This window comes from Colobus angolensis, unplaced genomic scaffold, assembly GCF_000951035.1.
Source record: "Colobus angolensis palliatus isolate OR3802 unplaced genomic scaffold, Cang.pa_1.0 Scaffold67, whole genome shotgun sequence".
Lineage (NCBI taxonomy): Eukaryota > Metazoa > Chordata > Mammalia > Primates > Cercopithecidae > Colobus > Colobus angolensis.
In genome coordinates this window covers 5,015,710-5,030,787 of record NW_012120376.1, presented here as the reverse complement: position 1 = coordinate 5,030,787, position 15,078 = coordinate 5,015,710, and the positions used below count along the sequence as shown (strand labels likewise).

General features: G+C 38.6%; 1 long non-coding RNA gene across 1 annotated transcript; it reads right to left on the bottom strand.

Moving 5' to 3' along the window:
- Window positions 1-2,095: 2,095 nt before the first annotated feature.
- LOC105500476 lies at window positions 2,096-2,679 on the bottom strand. Its single transcript, XR_001000036.1, has 2 exons — window positions 2,305-2,679; window positions 2,096-2,178 (listed from the first exon to the last, which is right to left on the bottom strand). It is a non-coding gene; the product is annotated as an uncharacterized LOC105500476 (long non-coding RNA).
- Window positions 2,680-15,078: the final 12,399 nt, after the last annotated feature.

Here is a 15,078-nt window from a genome sequence, read left to right as displayed (position 1 = left end):
AAACTGGTTCCAGTGCTCACTCTACCACCCACACCTCTAGACTGGTTTTGAGCAGATGACTGCACCTTTCTAAACTTGTGCTCTGTTAACTATTGTTCTCAACTTCAACTGATTAGTAAAAGGTGAGATATATCATGAATTTAGAGGTGCTTTAAAGCTGTCATGTCTCTCCCTGTTAAACTTTGAGTTCTTGGTACTCTTATTTTCCTCAGCATCTCCAGGTCTACCCACAAGGGTAGGAGTCATGCCAGGTACCTATAGTGCTATTGCTCTTCTGCACATAATCACCATTCCTGTGAGTCCTGAAACTGCTAGAGACATCTTAATGTGCCCTGAATTCTCTCATCATTTTAAGGTGTCCATGTTCCATTTGTTGAATGGGCTGTGCTGATCACGAAACTTTTTTCATGTTTGAGATGATAACAGGTAACTTATTGTCCACTCTGCCATTCCTATCATTCCACACCGATGGGCTGATGAGGGATCATTTATTTGCAGGGCTCAATTAGAAGCAGTCTAGCAGGCCAGGAAAGAGCATTTACTCTTGAGAGAGATTTTTGGGGACAACTGGTGGGAGAGTGAAAAGAACAAAGTTGGAAGCAGTAGTTAGTTTTTACTATTCACTCTGAAGTTATCCAAATTAGCTGGGTGGGTGAATATTTAATGTCACCACATCACATATGTAATTTGTACTGTCTGCTTTTAATCTTCACACCAGTTTTATAATTTTAATAAAATTTTAATTAAAAATAAATGAACTGAACACTTCAACAGAACATTTTAAATGCAGACTATCAGTCTGGAAGCCCATGCTCAGCTGGAGATACACAAACAAAACTAAGATATTCTAAAAATACATAGCTGAGATATTTCTCCCTTTCTGCTTAGAAAGCATGGTTTGTCAGAAACCAAGGTATCCTAAAAATACTACAAGCAGGCCCCAACTCCCAAGCAGACAATCCAGACCCCCCCTTTGTGATTCGGTGCCTTGAGTGTACAGACTAGGATACTCCCATCTCTCTTGGGTCATTACTCTCCCAGTGGTTACTTCCTTACTGTAATTTCTTTCTGTCCTAGCAGCCCTGTGAGGGAGCTGACTCAGACTTGTACTCTTCCTGGATATCTACTAAATGCCCAAAGCATATGCCCCTATTTGGCCAAACTCATGATAATATATAAATAAGTAATGCTGCATTTACATTTTAAAATGCTGTTTTTTAAATGTGTAATGGAATTTCAAACAGTATTATAAAGTACATAATTTAAATAGTGTGGGTAGAAATATTTCTGGACTCTTGGCCAAATTTTTTAGATTTTCTATGGGGCAGTTTTGGTTTTGAAAAGGTCATGACATTGTCCATAGAATATTTTAGTGTTTGTTTGAAATACAAAACCATTCAGCCACAATATATGCCATAGTCTTTAATAATTGCATTTTAAAATTACACTATTATGAATTATCATTTTTATAGTTTTGGTCTATAGTTTTAGAGAAAGCAACACTTATAACTTCAGAATCTCATTGACTGTGGGGTTGGGATTTATGTACGTATGTATGTATGTGTTTATTTATTTATTATACTTTAAGTTCTGGGATACATGTGCAGAAGATTCAGGTTTGTTACATAGGTATGGACATGTCATGGTGGTTTGCTGCACCCATCAACCTGTTATCTACATTAGGTAGTTCTCCTAATGCTATCACTCCCCTAGCCCCCAACCCCTCAACTGGCCCCGGTGTGTGATGTTCCCCTCCCTGCGTCCATGTATTCTCATTGTTCAACTCCCACTTTTGAGTGAGAACATGTGGTGTTTGGTTTTCTGTTCCTGTGTTAGTTTGCTGAGAATGATGGTTTCCAGCTTCATCCATGTCCCTGCAAAAAACATGAGCTCATCCTTTTTTATGCCTGCATATTATTCCCTGGTGTATATGTGCCACATTTTCTTTATCCAGTCTGTCATTGATAGCCATTTGGGTTGGTTTCAAGTCTTTGCTATTGTGAATAGTGCTTTATTAATAGTCCATTTATTCATTATATCTCTGCATCCTGATTCTATTAAAATTGTTGAGCACTAACAAACAAAGACCACTAAATCAGTGTCCAAAACAATGCCAAATTTATTGCTGGCCTGGCAAGGAAAAGCTCTGACAGTCAGCTACAAGGTCAGTGGGTCTCGCTCTATCACCCAGGCTAGAGTACAATAGTGCAATCTTGGCTTACTGCAACCTCCCCCTCCCAGGTTCAAGCGATTCTCCTGCCTCAGCCTCCTGAGTAGCTAGAACTACAAGCACGTGCACCATACCCGTGCAGAAGAAATTAAAAGGGTATAAAAGGAGGGGTCACACCAAATACATCAGACAGAAATTTGAGTTCAGGGCTATGATTGCCCAACATGGTAGAGATACCACTTGTTGATGACTGGTGACCTTCAGATTACCAGGGCTAATCCTGAGAGACTTGATTCCCAACCAGTTCAGGATGAGTTATGCGAGATTCCAGTGGGTCTAGGGTCATCAGGTGTGCTCACATGCTCTTATTTGAAGCTTAGTATGGTTGCTTTTTCCTTTTTCTTAATGAAATAGATAATGCATTTTGGGAGGCTGAGGTGGGCTGATCACCTGAGGTCAGGAGTTTGAGACCAGCCTGGCCAACATGGTGAAACTCTGTCTCTACTAAAAATACAAAAAATTAGCTGGGTATGGTGCACGTGCTTGTAGTTCTAGCTACTCAGGAGGCTGAGGCAGGAGAATCGCTTGAACCTGGGAGGGGGAGGTTGCAGTAAGCCAAGATTGCACTATTGTACTCTAGCCTGGGTGATAGAGCGAGACTCCATCTAAAAAAAAAAAAAAAAAAAAAAGAAATAAAGAAGAAGAAGAAGACATTATGATAGTAGACACTAAAACTGGAGTTTTAGGCATTGGGTTAGACAGTATTAGAGTGGTGTTCTCTTTCACTCACTCATTTATTTACTCATTCATTCCTTTTTTGCAAGTATTTGTGGAGTCCCTATTATGTGAATAACACTGCTGTATGCTAGGGATAACAAATATAACCCAGATGTCACATAAGATCAAATTTCCTATCACACAAACTCTGGGAAACGAATGTCTTCTCTAGGGTTTACAGCTGCGAACTCAGAACTGAAACCTGTGGCTTAACCGTCTCTAATTGCATGAATTTACTATTATACTCAAAACTCTGCATTAACCTGACTTTATTTTTCCAGGGAATTCTTTCTCGGGAGGATGTTTGTCTCATGAACTTTCCAAAGTCTATTTATTCCAACCGTAGACTAGTCAAGTAGCCTACATCAAGGCACATATCTTCCTTCTCAGAACAATAAATTATTCAACTGGGCTTCTCAAGGGACTGTTTTTCAAGGCTTCCTTCAAATCCCCCCCCCTTTTTTTTTCTTTGTGTCTGCTAATGCTGAACTATTATGTAACAAACTCTGTCCTATTCTAATCAGGCCCCTACATTGAAATACCTACCTTAAACCACACTCTTATAAGTATTTTTCTTTTTTTTTAAGTTTTTTGTATTTTTTTTTTTTTTTTTTTTTGAGATGGAGTCTGGCTCTGTCTCCCAGGCTAGAGTGCAGTGGCCAGATCTCAGGTCACTGCAAGCTCCGCCTCCCGGGTTTACACCATTCTCCTGCCTCAGCCTCCGGAGTAGCTGGGACTACAGACGCCCACCACCTCGCCCGGCTAGTTTTTTGTATTTTTAGTAGAGACGGGGTTTCACCGTGTTAGCCAGGATGATCTCGATCTCCTGACCTCGTGATCCGCCCGTCTCGGCCTCCCAAAGTGCTGGGATTACAGGCTTGAGCCACCATGCCCGGCCTAGTTTTTTGTATTCTATCATGCAAGTTGCTACTATGATTCTGTCAAGTTAGTGATCTCCCTTATTACAAGGGTAATACACTTGATTTGCTTAATCTGTGTCTTTTGGTGGAATTTTTGGGGAGTCAGCAATCTACAGAGATTACATTCTCAAGGTCACTCTGGCTTCAGTCCCTTGGTTTTACTGAGATTTTGGGTATTGTCATCTACTCCCTTCTCTTGTCTCTGTTCTATGTTGACCAAGACATAAAACTAACTCCCTTTCTTATTTTTTAAACTCCCTAATCCCCAGCAACAACCACAACAAAGTCCAATCTCACGAAGCATTTGTATGTCAAATAAAATTTTAAAATGTAGTAACCTAAGGGTTCATATAGATTAGCAATAACAACTTACATTTGAATATTACATATCCTTGTTCTTGTGAGTTCTTCAACCTCCCCACTCTCTAGACCGGTCTTACTCAGAGTGTGGTATTATCAGTACATCACAAAGTTAGTACAGAAATTGAGAATAAGCATTTACAAGCATTTGATCAGTGATGATTAGAAATTAAACAACAACCTCCCCCCAGACAAACAACAAAAACCTGGTTCTTCACCACAGATAATTTGCGAGCCGTTCACCAAACTCTCAGGTTTTCAATTTGGTGTGAACCCCATCCTTTAGCACCCCAAGGAAACGCAATCTTCCTCACTGTATTATACAAAGCAACTAAGATTTTCTACTCCTCTGAGTACACCTCTGAATATGTGGAAATACACGCTTAAAGCATTCTGCTAAACAATGGCATGTGGGAACTCCAGTTCCCACCATGTTGCAGAACAAAAGAATTGGAAGAGGACTTGCAATTTCAGTCTCTTCTTATCTCTCCCTTATTAAAGTCTCTGGGAGGCTAAAAGAGCACATCAAATGTCATCTTTGCTTAATAGAATAATGGAATTTTTCCTAATGGGTAGAATATGGCACAATCAGCTTTGTCCTTAAATAATATTTTTTGTCCTATTACTTCATAACAAGTTAGATACTGTCCCTGACCTGAAAGAACTCCTTATCATTTGAGAAGAAGTCACCATGTAAATACGCCATGGCAACACTGCAGGGTAAGTGCAGAGAGACAGAGAGTTCCCAATAGTCAGAGGAACCCTGAAGGTAGAGGGCATAATGTGCCCAGGGATTCTGGGGATCTGTTGATTTCTACCACTGAATATATGTTGAATGAATGAAATATAGTGGACAAAATTTAGAGCATGGATAAGTCGTGGCATTTACAGTAAGAATTGTTCTATTTCCCCTCTAGATAGTTGTAATCTACCCTTCAGTGGTGTCAATACACAGTAGAGTTAATACTGAGAATGAAGTGATAAAAGGAGGTTTGTGGTTACATAAACTAAACAGCATTTAATTGAATTTCTAACAGATGGAGAACAATTAAATCATTTATAATCTTTTCAAAATGAGTTAACTCAAAGATAAACCTGAAATGATCAAATAGTTTTATCCAGTCTTCTGCTACAGATTTAATATTTTCATCTGCATCAACTCTGTTATTTCCTGGCTCAATTTAATGACTAACATGGCATAAATGTAACAATTTCTTGATTATTAAAATTCTATTTGCAGCAGATTACAAATGGAGTCTATTTTAAAGTCATTACTAAATACATATCCTGTAATAATAAACTAACATTGAACAACCATCTTACAAAATCTTGACGATAAGTTTATTAGAGAATTTTAATTCAAAGCATTACCACAAAAATAAACAGACCCAACTACCAATTTTTTCTCATTAAAAGAATTTTTCAATGTTAAATAATATATCAAATAACTCACTTTTCCAATAACAATCTGTGGCATTTCCTCCTAAATCCCACAAGCAAAGCGGGCACCTACAAAAAGAACAACCAAGAGACCTAATCATAGTGGTCCTGAAATGGTCTAGCCAGGGTGTCAGTTAAGACTATCAACATCTTCCCAATGTCCAACAGCAGGGAAGACCCTTACCTCTGTTTCTGAATAGTAGCACTCGTTTCTGAGGGTAAATGTGAAACATCTGACCATGAATTGGTATCTTCAAACTATTTCCAGAAAATCTGACCCTTAGAAGAAACATATAGGGAGTCATATCCAATGGCACCAATATTCACAAGCACACATTAAAATATCCATTTGTAAAATTATTGATTTTATTGTAGAAAGATCAAGAACCCAGAGAAGCAAAAACAAAACAAAACAAAAATACCCCAAATCAATTATATCACTATTCAGAGATGGCCACAGTCAATATTTTGGTATGTAGCCTTTCTAACCTATTTATAATCTCTGTGTTTATAACATACTGTATATGTAAATAGCAAGAAAAGAATGTGGATATTTAGACATACTGTCCTGTAATGTGTCTCTTTTTCACTTGGCAAAGTATTAACTTATTTTGAGGGGACTGAAAATGCTGTATTACTACTGGTGGAATTTGATTGAAAAGCATACCTTGATCCTACAGTCAAAAAGGCTTCCTATTAATTTTTTTTTTTTGCCTAAAGTAAATTGTCCCAAGGGTTTAGACCACATCTCACATAAAGGAGAAAAAAAGCTTATCATGGCTTGTCGTTTAATCAACTTGTCTCAGCATCACGATTTTACATCCTTATATCATTTGGGGATTATTTAAGTGAAAAATGTTTGATATCAAGAAACAGAGACTTATCCAGCATCTGTAATCTCAGCACTTTGGGAGGCCAAGGCAGGCAGATCATCTGAAGTCAGGAGTCCAAGACCAGCTTGGTAACATGGTGAAACTCTGTCTCTACTAAAAATTCAAAAATTAGCTGGGCGTGGTGGCAGGCACCTGTAATCTTAGCTACTCGGGAGGCTGAGGCAGAAGAATTGTTTGAACTCAGGAGGCGGAGGTTGCAGTGAGCTGAGATCACGTGTTGCACTTCAGCCTGGGCTACAAGAGTGAGACTTTGTCTCAAGAAGAAAAGAAAAGAAATAGAGACACATTTGAGATTTCTCAGTGAAAAGGTGTTGTATTGTAATAACATATGTGGCTGGAACTGGAACTAGAAAGCCACTGGAGTCTGAGGCAGCACTAGGTGAGGAGAGCTGCTTCTCTTTGCACATCTGTCTCATTCCCTTGTTTCTACTAACAGTCTTCCTTTTCTTCATAATTCCTGATTCTCATATATGGTATGTGATGGCTTTCCCTGTGTCTATTAATACATCATGATAATCCTTAATATATCCTTTTGGCTCCTGTTTTTGTAACCAACAGCTCTCATCTCTTGGTTTCTCCATCCCTCATTCCCAAGAAAACAATCCTGTTGTTCCTGCTCATTGTCTTACACCTGGCCAGTCAGCCTTCTATCTAGAGTCTATGGATTACTCACTTTTAGAGTAGTTCAATTCTGACAGGATGAGGTCAGGGTTATCTGGTAGAAAAGTTGGCCTTGCTTTCAGGAATGATTATGGGTAGACAGAAGGGAGCATGGTCAAGGCATGCAATAATCGACACTTGTACAAATATCCTTGAAGTTGTCTGACAAATTCCCAGAAACAAAATTTCTGGTTCAAAAAGTATACATATTTGAAAAGTTTTGATGTGTATTGCCAAATTCATCCCTAGCAACATGGTATTAATTTACATCCTTACCAGCAGAATCAGCATCACCTTTCCCTGCTCCTGCATCAACATTGCATATTTTACTGCCACCATTTCAATCCCACAATTGTTCTTTTTGATCATTCAAGAGACAAATTTGTAGGTAGATAGTTACAAGGCATAGCCTAAATTTTCTTTTAGTAGTGTCAGCCACTCCCTTTAAAATGGAAAAGAGGCTGGGCGCGGTGGCTCACGCCTGTAATCCCATCATTTTAGGAGGCTGAGGTCAGCAGATCAGGAGGTCAGGAGTTCAAGACCAGCCTGGCCAATATGGTGAAATCCCGTCTCTACTAAAAATACAAAAAAATTGGCTGGGCGTGGTGGTACACGCCTGTAGTTCCAGCTATTTGGGAAGCTGAGGTCGAAGAATAGTTTGAACTGGGGAGGAGGAGGTTGCACTGAGCCGAGATCATGCCACTGCACTCCAGCCTGGGTAACAGAGTGAGACTCTGTCTCAAAAAACAAAACAAAACAAAACAAAAAAGAAAAGAAAGGAAAATAACCTTTTTTGGGATTACTAAGGAATGCATTTCCCTCTTCACTAATGAAACAGAGACTCATTTATATGTTGATGGACTAGTTTATTTTTTTCTTCCGTGATATATTTATTCATATCTTGTTTCTAATGACTTGTTACAATAGTATTTTTCCAATTGATTCATAATTCTGCCTGGTTTGTGTTTTGCAAAGCAGATTGATAACTGCTTTAAAAGTTAGGTTGCAAATGCACATACCTTCAACAGCAATTCTACTCTGAGGTGTGTACCTTAGAGTGTGTAACTGGAGGTGTGCATATTAATGTTCACAAGTGGCATTTTTTTTAAACAGCAACAAAGTAGAAATGATCCAAATGTCTATCAAGAAAAAAAATGTACTTTAAAAGAGTCTGACATTATTCAGTGGAGTACTAGACAGCAGTGAAAATAAATGAATTGCAACTATGTCTTATAGCTATGTAGTTGTGCAACAAACCACACCAAAATTTAGTGACTGAAAGCAACCCATTATTTTTCTAGTATTCTTTGGGTGGGCTGGGCTGTTCATCTGCTGTTTTGTCTGGGGTCACTCATGAGGCTACAGGTGACTTTCAGGTCAGCAGTCACTGAACTCAGCTGCCATAGCTGGTATGGCTGGACCTCTGTTCCCACATGCCTAGATTTCTTCACAGCATAGTGGCCTTAGGGTAAGGTTAAGGTGATGAAAGCAGAAGGTACAAGCCCTGAAAGTTGTTCCATGTCACTTCTGCTGCATTCTATTAGTCAAACAAGTCATGAGACCACCACAGCTTCAGGGGATGGGGAAATGGGCTCCATCTTTGGATGGGAGGCAATAACAACCTGACATAGCAAATGGAAATGGCCCAAAGGAGCCATGATTCATTGGGGGCCATCATTTTAACAATGCATTATAACAATCTGAGTATTTTATAATCATACTGATCTTACTCTCATCTCTGTTCATATTTTTGTTAACCACCAGATATAGCTGTCCCAAAATTTGAGGGATTTTTAATATGAAATCTCTGTCTGAGTTTTAGGAGGATGCTTCCCATTAATTTCCTAGATCCTGATGCTCTGAGAAAATTAACATAATCTGTACTTTTTATCGGCCTGACTTGTTTTCTAAGATCTCAATTTCTCTGTGGTGGTTAATTTTATGTGTCAATTTGACTTGACTATGGTACCCAGATATTTGGTCAAACACTTTTGAATGTTGCTGTGGAGATACAGAATGAGATTAACATTTATATCAGTAGACTTTGAGTAAATCAGATTACTCTCTATAATATGGGTAAGCCTCATTCAATCACTTAAGGCCTTAAGAAAAAAAAACAAAAACATAAAACAACAACCACAACAAAAAAAAACCCTGACCTCACCAAAGGACAGAATTCTTCCAGGAAACTATCTTTGAACTCAAACTACAGCTTAACGCTTCCCTGGGTCTTCAGACTACTGGCGCACCCTGCAGATTTTGGACTTGAGAGCTTCCATAATCTATTGTGCCAATTTATTCTCTCTCTTTTTCTCTCTCTCTGTCTTGTGTGCGTACACACACACACACACACACACACACCCTATTCTTATTGGTTCTGTTTCTCTGAAGAACCCTGGCTAATACATTCCCCTTAGAGAAACTACTTTCTTCCTCTAGTTTAATCTACTTGTTTTCTTTATTCTGTTTTCATTCCTTCCTTGCTCCTGTTCTGATAGTATGAATAATGCACGTTTTCCAACCCTTCCAGTTCCCTCTTGTTTCTCTCAGCAAATTTGATTTTTACAGACAGTTTCTAGGCACATGCCCATTTAATCTCCTTTTTAGCCTTTGGGCCTATAATAATTATATGAGGTTGTTTCTTTCTTTATAGCAACCACAGAAGACAACCTATTCTTTTTATAATAAGAGATCTCATTCTTTTTATTTGTTTATTAATAAATTGACTATTTTATATGGGGGAAGCCACAGTCTGAATCTTGAATTAGAAATATATCATCAGAGATTGTGTAATTATCAAATCCAGAGCCACTCTGAGACCAGGCAGGGGTAATTTGAACAACTAATCAATCTTAATCCACCTATCCAGATGTGGCACCAACAATTTTAGGGTAGAAATTCACTAGAGCTTTTTAGCATATGTGACTCTTGAGTGTCTTTGCAGTTTGAAGTCACAGCTGAGAAATATAGTAAACCAATAAAAAATGTCACTGAACCTTAACCTATATCATGATGAGCCTTCACGGAATCATTTACAACCCTGTCCCCCCTTTCTCTTGTTTTGTTCTCCTAAAGGTTAAACATCTAAAACTCACTTTAAAAAAATTCCCTTTTGTCTAAGGATAGCAGTGTGACACAATTCTGGCAAATAAAATGAACGCAAAAATTATAGCAATGTGACACAATTCTGGCAAATAAAATGAATGCAAAAATTAGTTAAAAAGTGCTTATTTTCCTGAATTATCTGATAAGATCTCATGAGGAGGTCTGCCTGGAAAGTGGATGCAGTCCTAGGGATGAAGCAACTAATAGTATGATCATGAGGGAAAAAGGCAAATTCTGAGCTTGCTGTGGCAGAAAGATGGAATGAACTTGAATTATATTGTTGAACCTAGGACTTCCTATCATCATATTTTTTGTTATTTTGCAAAAACAAGAGTTTCCCAGTTAAGACACTTTGGTTTGCATTTTCTATGGCATACAGTCTAATAAAATTTTAGCTGATATAAAAGGTGCTTCAGAATCTAATAAAACAGACAAAGGAACAAAACAACAATCTAAACCAAACCTTTCAGTGGTATTCTTAACATATAAATTTTTGAATCCTTTTTGATTATTCATTTACAAAGTTTCATGTCTATTATCTCTTTTGATCTTTGTAATAGTCCTGGGAAGAAAAATAGATTTTATTGTCTTTAGTATGCAGATGAGGAATATGAGGTCAGGAAAATAATGTTTTATAATTTTTTTTATCCTGGAGGAGACCACAAACCTGTCCTCTCCACGATGTATTTCACCACAGCCCCTGGCACATGGTAGAAGTTCAATAAACAAATGAATACATGGTGCATATAAAACATTTGTTCAGAACCTTGCATACATTTTGTTAAATAAATGGAAGTTAATAACAATAATGACAACATGTTAGCTTCTTGCCTTAGCAGCCGTAGAATCCTGTGAATTTAGATTTTCTTTGGTATAGACCTAAAGTTAGCCTCTCATACAGAAATGGTAATACAGAGACATCCTGCCCTGGGCCAATGGCTCATGTCTGTAATCTCAGTGCTTTTGGAGGCTGAGAAGGAAGAATCACTTGAGGCCAGGTGTTTGAGATCAGCCTGGCCAACATAGCAAGACCCCATCTTTATTAAAATAATAGCCTTAGCTACTCTGGAGACTGAGGCAGAAGGATCCCTTGAGCCCCAGGAGTTGTAGGTTACAGTGAGCCATGATCACACTGCTGCACTCCACCAGCCTAGGTGACAGAGCAAGACCCTGTTTCTTACAAAAATTAATTAAATAAATAAAAGACATCCTTTGCTGAGTAGTAAGAGACATGAATTTATTCATTATTCTAAAAGAGTAGCAAACAAATGCATAAAACTTGTATAAAAAATGTTAAAGATCACTAATGAAAAGTGTTTATTTCATTAATTTAATAACCCTCTTAAGTGTTTCAGAAATGATTGTTAGAATATAGAACGGAAGTGACTATAGCTGACTTGGTTCAGCTGATGAGAGTTCTGTGTTAAATGACAAAGATTCTGGATGTGATTTTTTTTGTAGTAATGCCTCTTGTAAGCAGCTATCATTTATTGTGTAAACCACTCTGCATATGCTGTTTTATAAACAAGTTATACTAATTCCATAAGGTAACTGTTGATGTACTCTTTTGATAGATAAGGAAACTTAGAGAACATGATGACAGGAACAACTTCTGCTCTGACCAAACGATCACCAGGGTAATAGAAAGAGGAAATTGGCTCGCTGAGAATTCACCCCTGATCCTGTAGAAGTAGTTCATGTGTCAGCTCTCTTTGTAGCTGTGGTGTCTCAGCACAGAAAACATGAGGCTCTTGTAGCATCTGCCAGAAAAAGTATGGATCACAGAACAGATCATGTGCAAACTCAGTTCATACACTGAAAGCATTAAGAAGACATTGTAACAATTTCAACCACGGAACAAGTGTGCAGGTATTTCAGTCAAATTCCTCTACTAGTTGGCATTCAAAACTGTGACTTTGCTCTGACTTTGCCATTAACTTCAGCTACATCTTAAATGGTACAGAACCAGGAAATAATGCAATTACTTAGGAAAATCTAACTAATAAATCACACAGGAAATTGTAAATCTATAGCCTTCCCTCCAGAGTTTTCCTTAATATCACCACCACCACCTAACATGTGTATAATGTTTTATAATAGACCTTGTAACTTTTTCATGAGAAGGTGGATATATAATGAGAAAAAACATAAATAAAGTATTGGGACTGACACAGATCTAGGTTCCAAATATAGCTCTTCCTTGATTTGCTGAGTTATTTCAGGTTAATCAGTTAAGTTATAGATTTCCTTCCCTATAAAATAATACTCATACAAGTAATACAATATTTCATTCAGCTGTTAGGATGCCAAAAACAGATGTCATGTGGGCAAACCTTTCATAAGTTATAAAATGTGCCAAATTGTTCATGATTATCATTTTCTTTTAACCTCACAGCAACTCTGTAAGTCAGTTAGGATTTCCAGCCTAGCAGTACTCAGCCACACAGCTGTAACAAATCCATTCTCATACTCAGGGGAATAAGGTTATAAATAGTGCCAGAGGCACTCACATGATACAGAAACTCTCAGTCGTGATAGCACAGACTCATATGATTATAGTACCATGACATGGCCAGTGACAGTGACATGGCCAGTGACAGTGACATGGACAACTGTTTCTCAAAATCGACACAGCACCCCATTCACATTGTCACAGATAAGACGCACATATGTACTTGTTTTACAAGTGAGGGAATTAAGAGTTGGATAATTCAAATGGTTCACCTAAGGCCATCATAAATGTAAGATCCAGGATACGAGATAAGGGCTTCTACTCCAAAGAACTGAGCATTTGTTGCATCACCAGCCCAGTTTCAGCAAAGGGACATCACAAATCCCAATACCCACCACTGTTCTCTTGCATTACGTACCCATGCTTTTTGTTGACCAGCAGTTACAATGTAAGCTTTTGCCATAGGTACTCTACTCTCTGAAATACTTTGGACAGTAGAGTCTGATAATTATAAAACGTCAAAATGTAGAGGAGATCTTTATAACTCCCTTTTAGAGAAGAACTCAGAGGGGTTAAGTAACTTTCCCCAGGCTGCACAGCTGGGCTGTGTCAGAGAGAGGCCAGATCTAAGTTTTGGACACATCACCTGAATTCCTTTTATTCCCTCTCACAACTGTGAACCATCCTTAGAATATCAACTGAGGTGCACAATGTGGTGGCCATGCCCTTGAGGGCATGACGGGGGAGGGGTGAGTTGTTACCTCTACAGCATGCTTCACACACTGAATGACAGGTAGAAAAAAAGGACCATTATTTAGACCCCAGGGGCATGACATAAGTGTCCACCATGAAGTATTGGTTTGGCTTTCCTGTAATAATGAGAGAAGAAATAAAAAGAGCCAAGAGGAAAACCCATTTTGTTGCCAAGCTAATAACTCACATCATCCAACACATAAACGATTAATGCGATATTTAAAAGAGAAGTCGTAGCCTTGCATGAGGTGATCTATTGGCTAAATAGTTTCCGTGACATTTTGAAAAAGCAAAAAATAGTAATTGTCATACAAGAGATTTTTAATGGGAGCCCAGAAGGCAGCAGGCAAACCCAGAGAGAAAAGCAACATTAGCAAGCTCAACACTTGCTACTTAGCAAGCTAGACCAGGACGTTTTATTTCCTTCTGTGTCATCAGATCCAAACTCACTTCCTTAGACTCACTTCAGATTTTAGGTGTGGCTCATGTAAGAGGTTACTGTGTGTCCAACGCAGCTGAGCCACTTCAGAACACTCACCCTTCTGAGAAGATCCTGACTTTCCAGTTGGTCTCTTTAACTTAGAGTTACACGCATGGTGCTCTTTATCTGGGCAAAATTCAACAGGACACTTTCCCTTCCCTTCAAGAGGAAAGAGAAAGGCGAGGACATGGCCAAAAGGAGAGAGCAACGTTTATCATTAGGACACAGGATGATGGTAGCAAGGAGAAGAAGCTTGCTCTCAGGTAGGATGTTGTTTAGGGAAGGGCATGTGTGGAGGAGAAGGTGAGCTGAGGTCCTGACACAAGGGTGACTATGTGTGTGCAAAAGGCAGCTAGAGAAAATAAATGACTGCTTTCATTGGGAAAGTGTTATTTTTAACATCCTAGAACTTTAGACTGAAATGGAACACAAATCCTGCATTTCATGGGGGAGGAAATCAAGGTCCGGGGAAGAGATAACTTACCCAGATTCTGCGTGGTTAGGGGCAGACCACGGGAGCCTAGATGTCTTGCCTCTCCGCCCAGGGCTTTTATACAACTCCGTACAAAGATATGTGAGTTATTAAGGGAAGAAATTTTTATCTTCATTTAATCTCTTCTGCCTCCCTTCCCTCTTTTCTGCTTCTTATTTATTTATTTTTGTACATTCTGGGATGCATGTGCAGGATATGCAGGTTTGCTGCATAGGTAAACACATGCCATGGTGATTTGCTGCACCCATCAATCCATTACTGAGTTATTAAGCCCAGTATGCATTAGCTGTTTATCCTGATGCTCTTCCTACCCCCACCCACCAACAGGCCCCAGTGTGTGTTGTTCTCCCTGCATCTATGTGTTCACATTGTTGTTGAGCTACCTCTTATAAGTGATAACATGCAGTGTTTGGTTTTCTGCTCCTGCATTAGTTTGCTGAGATTAATGCTTCCAGCTCCATCTATGTACCTGCAAAGGACATGATCTCATTCTTTCTAAAGGCTGTATAGTATTCCATATATATGGTATATATGTACCATATTTTCTTTATCCAGTCTATAATTGGTAGGCATT